Genomic DNA, 12041 nt, shown 5'->3' on the forward strand with positions numbered 1-12041 from the left:
CAATTCCCGGTAAGGGCACATGTAGGAGTCAACCAGTGAACGTATACATAAGTGGAACAACAAAAAAAATTGGTATTTCTCATCAATAAATTAAAAAAAAATCAGTTGGGATCCCAGAGGCACCAGGATGGGTTCTGTCGAAAGCCAGAAAGGCTTCCTAGAGGAGGTGACTTTGGCATTGGGTCTCGAAGGAGGCGGAGAGGTGCAGCAGCAGCCCCTGATGTGGGGCTGAGAGTCGCTTGCTGCAGGAACACCCCACCCGGCCTCTCCGAGAGGTGCCTGAGTGACAGTCTTCTCAACACGTGAGCCCGGTACTCTCCCGCGTGCAGCGGAGAGCGCGACACGGGAGAGCGCGCCCCGTCCACTCCCCACGCCCTGTGCGGGTGGCCAGGACCGGTCTTCGGCTCCTGACCCTCGCCCGAGACCGCTCTGCCTGCCTGGAGAGACCAAGTAGGCCGCACTCGTTAATCCATACTTTCTAGGCAGGACAGGTACCGTTTCATTTTCTCCTCTCCATTGTTTCGCTTCGCATTTTTGAAGGAGGAACACTGAGCCGTCATGATGCCCAAAGTAAGGACGCGTCTTTATAAAGCACACGGAAGCCACACGCACAGCCGCCCCTTGGATGGGGCTTCAGAGCGGTCATCGCAGGGAAGTCGTCCACAGTGGGGGGAGGGTCAGGGTGGGTCCTGGGAGAAAGCCAGTCCTGGGCCGGGGAGGGGGGAACCCATCGCCGTCAGGGGTTCTGAGCAGAGCAGGGTCTTGTCCCTAGTGGCGGTTGGAGAGGAATGGGAGGCGGGGCCGGGAAGGGGTCTCCTCCTGTGGTGCAGGTGGGAGGTGGGAGGTGGGGGGCAGCAGGGTGTTTTGCAGGTGAGGTTGCAGGATGCGCTGACACATGGGCTCCGGAGCATGGGGGGGGTGGAGAAGCAAAGGGACCAGCTCTCGGTCTCCGCCATCCCTGGTGCCACCCATGGTGAGGAGGAGGGTGGAGAGATCGCAGGAAGTCGAGGGAGGGCTGGGGTCCGTCAATTGCTCGGTGTGGCGGGTGGGTGGGAAGTGCCTCTCTTAGGTTGGGTTTCCTAGAAGCAGAGCCTGTGAGGGGAGCATGCGCAGGTGAGTGTAGCATGGTGGGGGAGGGGGTCTCTCAGGAGCAAGCGATGTGGGGTGCTGACCAGGGCAGGGGGCTAAGCTGGGCAGGGGGCAGGCTGCAGCCAGAGCCTCATCTGAGCCTGATCCGCGAGGCAAGTCTGGGGCATGAATGTCACTGTGTCTCTCCTTGAGGCACAGGGGCTGGGATTTTGTATCAGACAGTCCTGACAGCCAGTCATGGGCTAGGGCGCCCGCTTACCCCTTCAAGGGCGTGAGCTTCCCAGTACCTCTGGGTGAGGTGTCTTCGTCAGCTGGGGCGTCTCACTGCGCTGAGGCAACGCCTGCGAAAAGGTACAGCTGTGAGCGATCGGCAGCCAGCAGCCCCTGGGTGGGGGACGCGCTGGCTGGAGAAGGGGTATTTCGACGTCTGCTAGACGACCCAGCAGAAAGGAAGAACAGGCCGGGGGAGCTCGGGAGGGCAGCTGGGCTGGGAGTGCGAAGTCTGGGCAGTCAGCGGTGTGTGTGGTGGGGCTGGAAGCCGGGAGGGTGGCCGAGAACCAGTCGGAGGCAACGTGGGCCAGTGGGATGACCACGGCCCTCGGTGGTGGGGGCTGGGAGGAGGAAGAAGAGCCCACCGAGGACAAGGAGGCTGATGTGGAGAGGCCGCTGAGGCAGGAGGGGTCGGGACAGTAAGACGTCCCACACCACGTGGGGAACGTGTCCCTGGAAGGCGGGTGGCCGAGAAAGAGGGGGCTGAGAACGGCCCACTTGCCTGGGCAGAAGGGTGGTTACCAGCGACTCCGTGAGAACATTCTGAGTTTGGGTGGTGGGGACCAAAGCCTGGTCCGAGGGGGCTCCACGGAGAAGCACCGATAGCAGAACCGGCGGCAAGAACCGCAGACCACGGGCTCTTGCTGGAATGTGGTGCGATGGGGAGACGGGGGGGGCGGGGGGGTGTGTGTGGAGACGGTGGAGGCCGGGGGGAGGCGACGGCTGGCTGGCTCAGTGAGGACCTTGAACCCGTGTCCAAGCGCTGGGATCGGAGGCCGTGGGAAGCAACCACCGTGGGAACTGGAAGAAGAGAGTAACTGGGGTGGGATTTCCGTCGCGGCCTGGAGCTGTTTCAGGCCTCGCATGCGGGACCCTGTGCCTGCACTCCCGCCGTTGACGTGTGGGGCGAGCCCGTGTCTCCTCAACTGCGGTCTCACTGCCCTGGCCAGCCGCGGAGAGGAGGGCTCCCCCTTCCCAGTCTTCAGGCACCTTGGATGCTGACTTTCAATTTCTTTCAGCCTTTTTTTTTCTTTTGAGCAAATGATGCTAGAAAACGATGCATAAATGTGAAAGTGGGAAAACGATTAAAGATGTACTCCACAGTAGGCAGTCTGTCCCGTCTGTTCTGTCTCCGAGGCCCCCACAGGCCAGCATCGGTCCTTCCCTCTCCATCCTGGTCATTAACAGTGGCTGACAGGTACAGTCATGTTAAGTCATGTGAGTGAGTGAGTGAGTCATTTCTGCACACATGTAGTGAGTGCCTGTCTTCCTGGGAGGTGTTTTTTGTATCTGGAAAGAAGCAACGTAACTGAGCCAATGTGTTGGTTAAATTATACGTCTTTGGTCTGCACAGATATTTTATGTGTGCTTCCACTGAACTCTGGTTGGAATGCTCTCCTTTTTATTCAGGTTTAAAAAAAATGGAAACTTTTTCAGAGGGGAACATGTGAAGTCTTATTTTTATTTAAATTAAAAAAAATCCGTTGCCTGATAAAAATCTTAGGTTCTGCTTGATGTTAGGAAGAAACCAAGTATTTCTACGCCTACTATATTTACACCTTCTGTAACTTCGGTTTCTCTGAATTTGCTTATTGAGACCAATAAAAAAAATGGGAAAACCCCAAAAGAAAATGTATCCTGTGAGTTCTAACGTTCTCATCAGCATTTTCCTCCTGACGCGTCCAAGGAAATCAAATCCTTCTCTGCAAAACGGGCCCAGCGCGGCTGTCAGGTGGCCCCGAGAGTCTGACATGGGCAATTTTACCCACCCTTGGGCCAGCCGAGTTCAAAACAAGCACCGTCATTCCCCGGAAACATCTGGTTCTCTAACCACCATCTGGCACCGCCTCGGGACGCCCTCACTGTTGTTTTTGTGCCACTTTATCAACCTTTATTTATGTGACATTATTTGTTCATCTTGGAAAGGAGTCCTGAATGCTTCTGAGAACACACTTCTCTCTGGTCTCCTTCCTTGTCGGAACCCTAGGGCGGGCTCTTCCTTGTGTTCTAAGAAAGCAACACAAATGTTTCATACTTGAGCTCGCAGGCCTGTGCTGACTTGGTGGAGAAGGGGTTTCTTCAGTGTGTAGATTTGTTGCCCAAGGGGGGCATTTGAGTTTTTTCTTTTTTTTAAATATTTTATTTATTTTTAGAGAGTGAAGGGAGGGAGGGAGAGAGAGAGAGAAAAACATCAATGTGCGGTTGCTGGGGGTCATGGCCTGCAACCTAGGCATGTGCCCTGACTGGGAATTGAACCTGCGACACTTTGGTTCGCCGCCCGCGCTCAATCCACTGAGCTACGCCAGCCAGGGCTGAGTTTTTTCTGTAGCAAACCTGACTGGCTCTCGGACTGCTGGTGGAAATGTGAATCGGCACACCGCTCTGGCAGAGCCCACCAGACCTGACAACTCGAGAACCCTGTGACCTGGGGGTTCTGTTCCCAGGCGTGTGCCACACAGGAACCCCTGCATGTGTTCACAGAAAGACAAGTATAGGACTGTGTATCGAGGCACTAGCCACACTGGCCCCGAACAGGAGCCCACCCAAATGCTTTCAACAGTGGAACAGGTAAGGTGGTTGTGGTACATGCAGAGAATGGAATATTATATGGCAGTAAGAATGGATGAAATGCAACCGTAGGCAACCATGTGACGGAATCTCTTAAGCATGATACCAGGCAAAGTTCATCCATGTGATTCCATTTGTGTGAAGTTTGTAAGTGAATGAACCGTAGGCCCGATGAACCTACGGCATTAGAAGTCAGGCTAGCGGTTACCCGTGGGGAGAGTTGATGGCAGGAAGGGTCACAAGGGGAGCTTCTGGAAGGACGGTTATGTTTCATTTCTTGATGGGGGTCCTGGTTTCTCCGGCGCATTGCCTCTATGAAAATCCTTTCAATGTGCATTTCTGGTTTGTTCATTTTTTTCCCATACACTTCAATTAGAGGCTAAAAAACCCCAGAAAGCATAAAAAGCAATAAATACGAGAACTAATTCTAAACATACTAATAACAGTAAATGAGATAAATTTATCCACAAATGGAAAACACTCTTACACACACACACACACACACACACACACACACACACACACCAGATGACTGTGCATACGTCAGAGCAAGCTGCGCTTCCCCAGGGACTTCCTGCCACCCCGAGGATGTCAGACTCCAACCCGGTGAGAGTCTCATCCCTGATTAGGCCCCAAGCACAGAACACCCCCACCCCCTTTTCCCTTCGGGGGATGGAGCAGAGAAACGGTCCCTCCCCCCCCGACCTTCGAACACAGACCCACATCTGCCTCCTGCCCATGTCTTCCCGGCGTCCTCACCAGCCGCCACCCTGCTCTGACCCCCAGCACTACTCCGGTCCAGACCCCACACCAGGACGTTAGCCATGGCCCGTCTCCTTGCTCGGTGCCCGTCCGCTCCATTCGGCACCGGGGCTGGCTGTCCGCTCAGCTCCTAGGAGCACCAGAAGGCCAACTCCTGGGGGCCCAGGGCGCTGCTCCTCCGTCTGTGTGGCCCTGGACCCCACAGCCGAGCTCCTGATGGGTGCCGGGCGCGTGGTTATTGCGGTTTTCCTGCTTGGATGTTGAGCGCCGTTCCCTGGGTGTCTGGGCTGCAGATGATGCTGCTGAACCCACACCGCCTCTTAGAAGCCTCTTTCCAAAACAGAGTCCGAACGACCGGAACGCACGTTACTCTCCGAAGTTCCACGCACCGCGCAAACGCGCCAGTTCAGCTTCGGGGCTGGGTTCCTGTTTGTGTTTGCGAACGTCGTCTCCTTGGATTCACAGAAGACCTTCTGCCGTGGAGAGCCGTAATCGCTGCTCGGACGCCCTTGGCGTCCCCTGGATCGCAGTCAGAGGTGGGGTGGGTGCCCCGGACGGCCCTTCCTACCCGGCCGAAGAGCCTGCCCGGCCCTTTTCCTTTTTAACCGTCAAACGCTCAATTGCTCGCGGCACAAGTGACACGTTCTCAGCCTCCACCCAGGTCAGACCATCTCGTGTTTTCTCGTTTTGAGCTCATTTTCCCCCCCCAGAATCCAGGTTTTCTGTGCATCAGCTTTTATCAATCCACGATACGCTCTACGTCTGACATGTTGATCCTATTGCTGTCGAGTCCTCTGAAGACCGAACGAGGTTGAACCATTTTCTGACTCAGAGATTTTTTTCCCCTATAGTGCTACCCAGTTTGAAAGACTTCTTTGCGAATGTCAGAGGGGCATTATCAGTTGGCATGATTACACTTCGTCTAGGAGGAAGAATTTTCCGGATGGTTTGGAAGTCCGAGGGCACAATAACGGGAGAGCAGGAAAAATTCCCAGCACGTAATTGATGGGAGATGCCTGTTAGGTCTCCTCCCTTCCCCCTTCATCCTGTTCCGTGGTATCGAAGCTTCTCTTCGTGGGGTCCAGACCTCTCTGTCTTTGGAGACAACTCCGGCACTTTGCAGAGCCGCGGCCAGCGGACAGTATCCCAAAGGCAGTTTTTTTTTATTAGATAGAGTCATGCAAGTGCCATTTTTGTACCTCAAAAATCCTCCGATGTCAGCAATGTCACGTGGCTTAGCCTAGACGTTGGTTCTTGTGATCATACTCATTCATGTATGAAATATGTGTCCCACACTTACCATGTACCTGAAGCAGTGCTTGCGTGTGAGGGCAAGACAGAGAATAAGACGCAGCCCTGCCCTCCAAGCCTCCAACAGGGTACGAACAGGTAATGACAGAGGACAGGCAAAATTGGCCCTGTGACAGGGTGCCCCTGGGGGCTATGGGGGGTGACCGTTAGGGAAACTGGTGACCCTGGCAGGGGAACCAGGAGCTGGCCCACTGAATGGGGAACAGGAGGGAAAAGAACAGCACCCGTTTCAGAATGTGCCGAGGCCGGGGCGGCAGAGAGGAACAGGACACACCCGGCTACGGTGGGAATGGGGGGCGCTTGGGAGCACAGGGAGCTGCAGGCTGTGAGGATGCGTGGGGGCTTGCAAGCCAAGCTGTGGTTTTGGAAACTCTTCCACGGGCAGCAGCAGCAGCAGCAGCAGCAGCGGGGAGGGCTCTGGCACTGAGGCCTGCTTTAGGGCCCCTCCGTACACTGTTTGAGGGACCCAAGGACGGCGGGAGGCGTGCCCAGGAGGACCAGGTGAGTGAAGGCCTGGGCGCTAACCCTTTCCTTTGTTCCGCTGCTCGTTTGTTCTTGGGGGAGTTGCTTTCTTTAATTTCGGCGTGAAAGCAGAAAAAAGACGGAGAAAATCGTATCGTGCTCACAAGACAGTTCAAGAAGAGAGCTGGTGGCCCAGGGCGGTTGCGGGTGAAAAGGCAGAAGAAACGGCCTCGGGCCTTCAAGTGAGCCCGCAGCCGGTCACTGGTGCGGAGGCCGGAGCACAACAGAGCAGCCGGCGCGGGCCGGGGGGAGGGGCGCAGCCGGGCCGTGCTGCCTGGAGGAGCAGCTGTGCGGGGCAGCCGGGGCAGCCTGTCCAGCCACCAGCAGTGGCAGGTGGCCCATGTTCCGAGCACGGCCCGGATGGCGAGCCACGCGCACCCACCAAGACGCCGGGCAGCACTCCCGTGGCAGAGTTCTGACGCACTACGCAAAGGAGACATAGAAATACACCGTCTTGTCCAGAAATGCCAATGGGAAAGAACGACCTAGGAATGCAGCGGAACCCTTATTTTGGAAAACTGTCCCGATCCTTTGGAGGGGAGGGAGAACTGGGCATCGCCGCAGAGACCTGCTTAAACGCTTAGCCCGAGTAGTGCATCCATTTATAATCTAACGTTAAAATCCAAATCTCCAAAGCACATAAATTTATCTGATCCTGCGCAGCCAGCCCTCTGCCTAACCGCCCCCGCCCCCTGTTATTTTTCCAAGCTGGTCTAAATTTTCCAGGTGGCTGGAAATGCTGGTTATCCCGTGGCCTTCAAGACCATCTCACATTAAAGCCAGTCACGCTGAGTTATGGTTTTTCCATCAACTCAACCTTTTCACCAAATTGCCCACGGCTGAAACTATTTTCTGATAGATAAATATTTTCAAAGCTCCACTGTCAGCCCAGTTTAGAAACGTCAGGTTTGTAGTGACTACACCCACCCGTGCCTCCTCCTCCTCCTCCTGACGGCGCTTTCTTTTTTTTCCAGAGCAACAAACCTGGAAGGGGAAAAAAAGTAGAGATCACATATTAAAATGATATTAGCCAAGAGAGGAACAATGGCTCCTTTGTGATGCTTTGCACTTATTCGGGGGAGAAATATCTCCGTAGCCTTTCCTTTTAAAAAATACACCCACCCACCCACCCTCTTGCTCAGTGCCAGCCCCCGTGACTGTGGCCGTCAGGGTTTACTAGGAACAGCACGGAGCAGCAGGAATATTGTTTAAATTCTGCAGAGAAGAGACGTGGTCTGAAATGTCTGAGGACACCCCTTTTCTGAACATGGAAAGACACTCGTCCTGTTTGGCAAAGTTGAAAGAAGGGGTGGAGATGGGTTTCCTATCAGAGACGATGATCCAGATTTTTAGAAAACCAGTAACAACTCAGGCCCAAACGAGAATCACTTGTTCTCATGGTGAGAAGTGTCCTACGATGTTTTCTCGCTTCTTTTTTTTTTAAAGATTTTAAAAAATATTTTATTTATTTATTTTTAGAGAGGGAAGGGAGGGAGAAAGAGAGAGAGAGAAACATCAATGTGCGGTTGCTGGGGGGCCATGGCCTGCAACCCAGGCACGTGCCCTGACTGGGAATCGAACCTGTGATGCTTTGGTTCGCAGCCCGCACTCAATCCACTGAGCTACGCCAGCCAGGGCAGTTTTTTCGCTTCTTTCAGGTTCACTGGTCGGAGCCCCGCTCCCCCCACCCCAGGATAGCAGCTGCCTGGGAGGCTGCTCCTTGCTCCCGGCTGTGATCCCCGCACCGGGCGCATGGAAACCTCAGTGAGCGGGTGTTAAATAAGGGATGTGAATGAGCGAAGTGCGCAAGTGGCCTAAGAGAGTCCTTTTTCCATCTACTGGGCCGTGGGGCCTTGAAGGAAGTCGTTAAGGTTAAGTGAGGTCAAAAGGGTGGGCTGTGATGTGATAGGGTGGGGGTCCTTGGAGGAAGACACACCAGAGAGCTGGCTCCCTGTGTCTCCCTGGGCACACGGCGGGGAGAGGCCACATGGGGGCACAGCGAGACGTCGGCGGGCCATCTGCAAGCCGGGACGGGCGCCCCCACCAGGAAGCCCACCCTGCCCCCACTTCCAGCTAGGACTTGCCAGCCCTCAGAAATGGGAGGAGACACATTCCCATCGTCTCAGCCCCCCGGCCTGTGGCAGTCGCCGTGGCAGCCTGAGCAGACCAGTGCGCACCCCCTGGTACTCACTCGGCAGGTGGGCTCCAGAGGCGGCTGTCCCTGGGCCCGACCAGGGGGCCGCTGGCTTGCCCGTGGTGAGAATGGTCAGATAATCCGGTTCACTTTACCTGTAAGCTGTGAGACACGCCGCTCCTAAGCACAGCGCTGATGCCCCGGGCAGTGGGCCGGAGCCTCGGGGTCAGTGCCCGTCCCTTAGATGAGGTCAAGCTTAGAAGCTGCCCAGGAACTCACCAAAGCGGAAAGTGTCCTTTCAGTCCTTGGCATCGGGGCAATGCCATCTCCTCCAGCCCTTCTGGGGGGGCTGTGCCATAAGTTCACACCCTGATACCCTGGAAGCAGCAAGACTGACTATTATTAATATTTTAAAACTTAATCTACGGAGGTCAGAGGTGAGGGTGGCGGCTGCGTTGTTACCAAGGTGATGGGAATGGTGGTTATGTTCTCAGAACAGAAACGTCGGCCCCTCCGGTGAATTCGCACTTGTGTTGCCCGTCTGTCTAGTTTGTGTTGTGGGAAGCCACTCTGGCCTGTCTCGCTGGTGGAGGGGCTCCGTGACCCATGCTGACCCGCCAGGGCCATTCTCATTTGGGGGTGCTGTTAGCAGAGGTGCCCCACGTGTGCCACCTGGGAGTGTTGTGTCCCCACAGGTCACGTCAGCTCCCTGCCACCCCTGGGTTTGGCTCCTGCCTCTGCAGTCTGGATTCCCACGGTGGCTGGTCTCTCGCCGTGGAGCTCTGCAGAGACTCACTGCGTCAAAGCCACTCTGAGGTGGGCTGAGCTGCTGGCTCGGGAAAGTGGCCGAGAGGATAGGACGGGCAGGCCCTGGGCCCTTGCACGAGGTGGTGCATGCAAGGGATGCGGGAGAACAGAGCAGCGCTCTCGGACCACACCCAGAAGGCCTGGGCGGCTCTTGAACCGGTGACCCAGCCAAGAGAGTCACTCTCCAATGGCACAGTCACCCAGGGGGTTCAAGAGAGCAAACCGAGGAGGCACAAGGGCTCCGTGAGGCAAAACCCAGGTTTGCTGAGGCCTCGGGGCTGGGAGAGGTCCCTCCCGGGGCTGGCAGACGCCTGCCCAGAGGAGTCACCAAACTTCGTTCCAGTGCAAGCAGAGCTGTCATTCCACGTGGTTACTGCCTGCGCCAAGGACACCACCCCTGCAGCCAACAGCCCTTCCTCAAAGGTTTGACTGTCCGGGATGGAGCCGCGGCGATGACCTGCGGAGGCTGGATCGGAGCGTGAGCAGGCCAGCCCCATCACAGGGCCTGGGCCTCGGGGGGTATACGGTGTGATCCGTCCCCGTTTTCCAAATGCGGGCAGCCCATGAACCTGAATAAAAGGTAATTAGCACCACGATTGAAGGTGAGCGGGACACTGCAAGTTTCAGTGTCCAAGTCAGATTTTCTAACGCTGTTTGGAAGTTCCTCGTCACGGTACACGTCAAAGTATAATTTGTAGCGAAGCGCTGTAATCTGGGTTCCACGATTACCCTTCTTCTGAAAGGCGAACACCCTCCGATGCGCATGTACCAGGGGGTGCCCTGGTTAATTAACGAATTACCGGGATGAAAAACAACATCGCCCGTCTCTGAGTTTGTAGCCTGCAAATCCGGGGCGCCATTCCGCCCCTTAACACATTTTTGTGACTATCGTTCTTCACGCAAAGGATTGGATTTGCCTTCAGCACAGCGTAGGGGGACCCGTTGTTCAAGGAGATGTTTTCACACCCTGGGGGCTCCCCCCTCCACCCAGCCAGCGTTCGGAGAGGGTTCCCGGGCTCTGTCCAGTGCTTGACACAGCCAGCAAGTCCGAGACGTGAGACTCAGCTACGATGGCTCCACAGGAAGCAGACAGCTGCTGCTTGAAGGAGCGGGGCGGCGGGGAGGGGCGGGGCAGAGAGGCTGTTCAGTAGGAATCTCAAGGTGCTCCTGCTTTGGCCCGACAGGAGCGCTGCTCTCCGCTCCTCTCAGAGTAACAGACGGCCCTGCCTGCCATCAGAGGCCAGACACAGGCGCTGACTCTCGTGACCACGCCATGGCCAGAGCAAGGGAAGACCCTGGTCCCAGCAGTGACAGAGACCAAGGGGAGCGACGACCTGGAAGACGGTGGTGGGGGCCCCCCATGGGGACACACCGCATGGCTGCCGTCCTGCAGAACCTGTTCAACTCAACCCCTTTAGGGGAATCAGTGGGAAGGGACTTGGGACGGGGTTGTGACAAGCCGGCCAATAGGGACCAAGAGGGACAGATTGGGACCTTAAAGGAAGAACAGGGCAGAGGGTGAGGTTGGCTGCGGCTCCCCAGGAGCAGGGCGGAGCGGGTCGGTGCCCTGCTGCGTGTCCGAGTGGCGTGTGAGCTGAGGATGGCTCGATATTGTCAGCTGGCTGGGAAAGAATCAGATGAAGAATATTGTGTGACAAGCGCCAGATATATAAAAGCCACATTTCAGTGTTTACGAAAACAGTTTTGTTTTTTTTTTTACTGAAACACAGCCCACTCATCCATGTACTGGCGGCTGTTTCTGCATCAAAGCTGGGAAGAGGCCCAACGGCCCACAAAGCCTAAAATATCTTCTCCCGCTTGCCAACGACTCCCCTTCCGGAACACCCTGGGAGGGAGCGGCGGACGCCCCCAGTCCCCGGCAGCGCTTCCGTCCGTGTCGTGGATGCTGAGTGGTAAACAGCCCCGGGGTTGGGAGCGCCTGGGGGGCTCTCAGGAAGAGCGCTGGGCAGAGGTCCCTGAATCACCGGGTCCGCGGAGGCAGGACCAGAGGGCAGCAGCCCTGCAGAATTCGGGCCGGGCTCCCCCTCACTGGGTGGGCTACACCCACCTGGGGGTGAAAGGGGAAGAAGGCAGCCCGGGGGTGTTAGGCAGATATTTAATGACTAAGAGCCTGGTATGGAATGCAATGACAATGTCCCAGAGACGTTTAGCTCATCCTTTGACTTTCTACCTGGTGCAGGCTGAAAGGTGTCCCCTCGGTTCCTGTGTCGAAGCCCTAACCTCCAGGACCTCAGAATGGGACCTTCCGTGCAGGTGGGTCTTTGCAGAGGTGTTTCCGTTACGACGAGGTCATCGGGCGGCTCTAGTCCGATGGATCCGGTGACCTTGTTGGAAGGGGAGATGAGGACACAGACACAGGCACGTACACACACAGAGGACCACGTGAGGACACGGAGGAGATGACCATCGACAAGCTAAGGAGGGAGGCCTGGAAGGGGGTCTCCCTCGCAGACTCGGAAGGTAGAACTGACCCCGCCCACACCTCGATCTCAGGCCTCGGGCCTCCAGAGCTGTGACGAGACACGAGTTTCTGCTGCTTTAAGCCACCCAGCCTGTG

The sequence above is a fragment of the Phyllostomus hastatus genome, unplaced genomic scaffold, assembly GCF_019186645.2.
Source record: "Phyllostomus hastatus isolate PE091 unplaced genomic scaffold, TTU_PhHast_1.1 phas_contig_948, whole genome shotgun sequence".
NCBI lineage: Eukaryota > Metazoa > Chordata > Mammalia > Chiroptera > Phyllostomidae > Phyllostomus > Phyllostomus hastatus.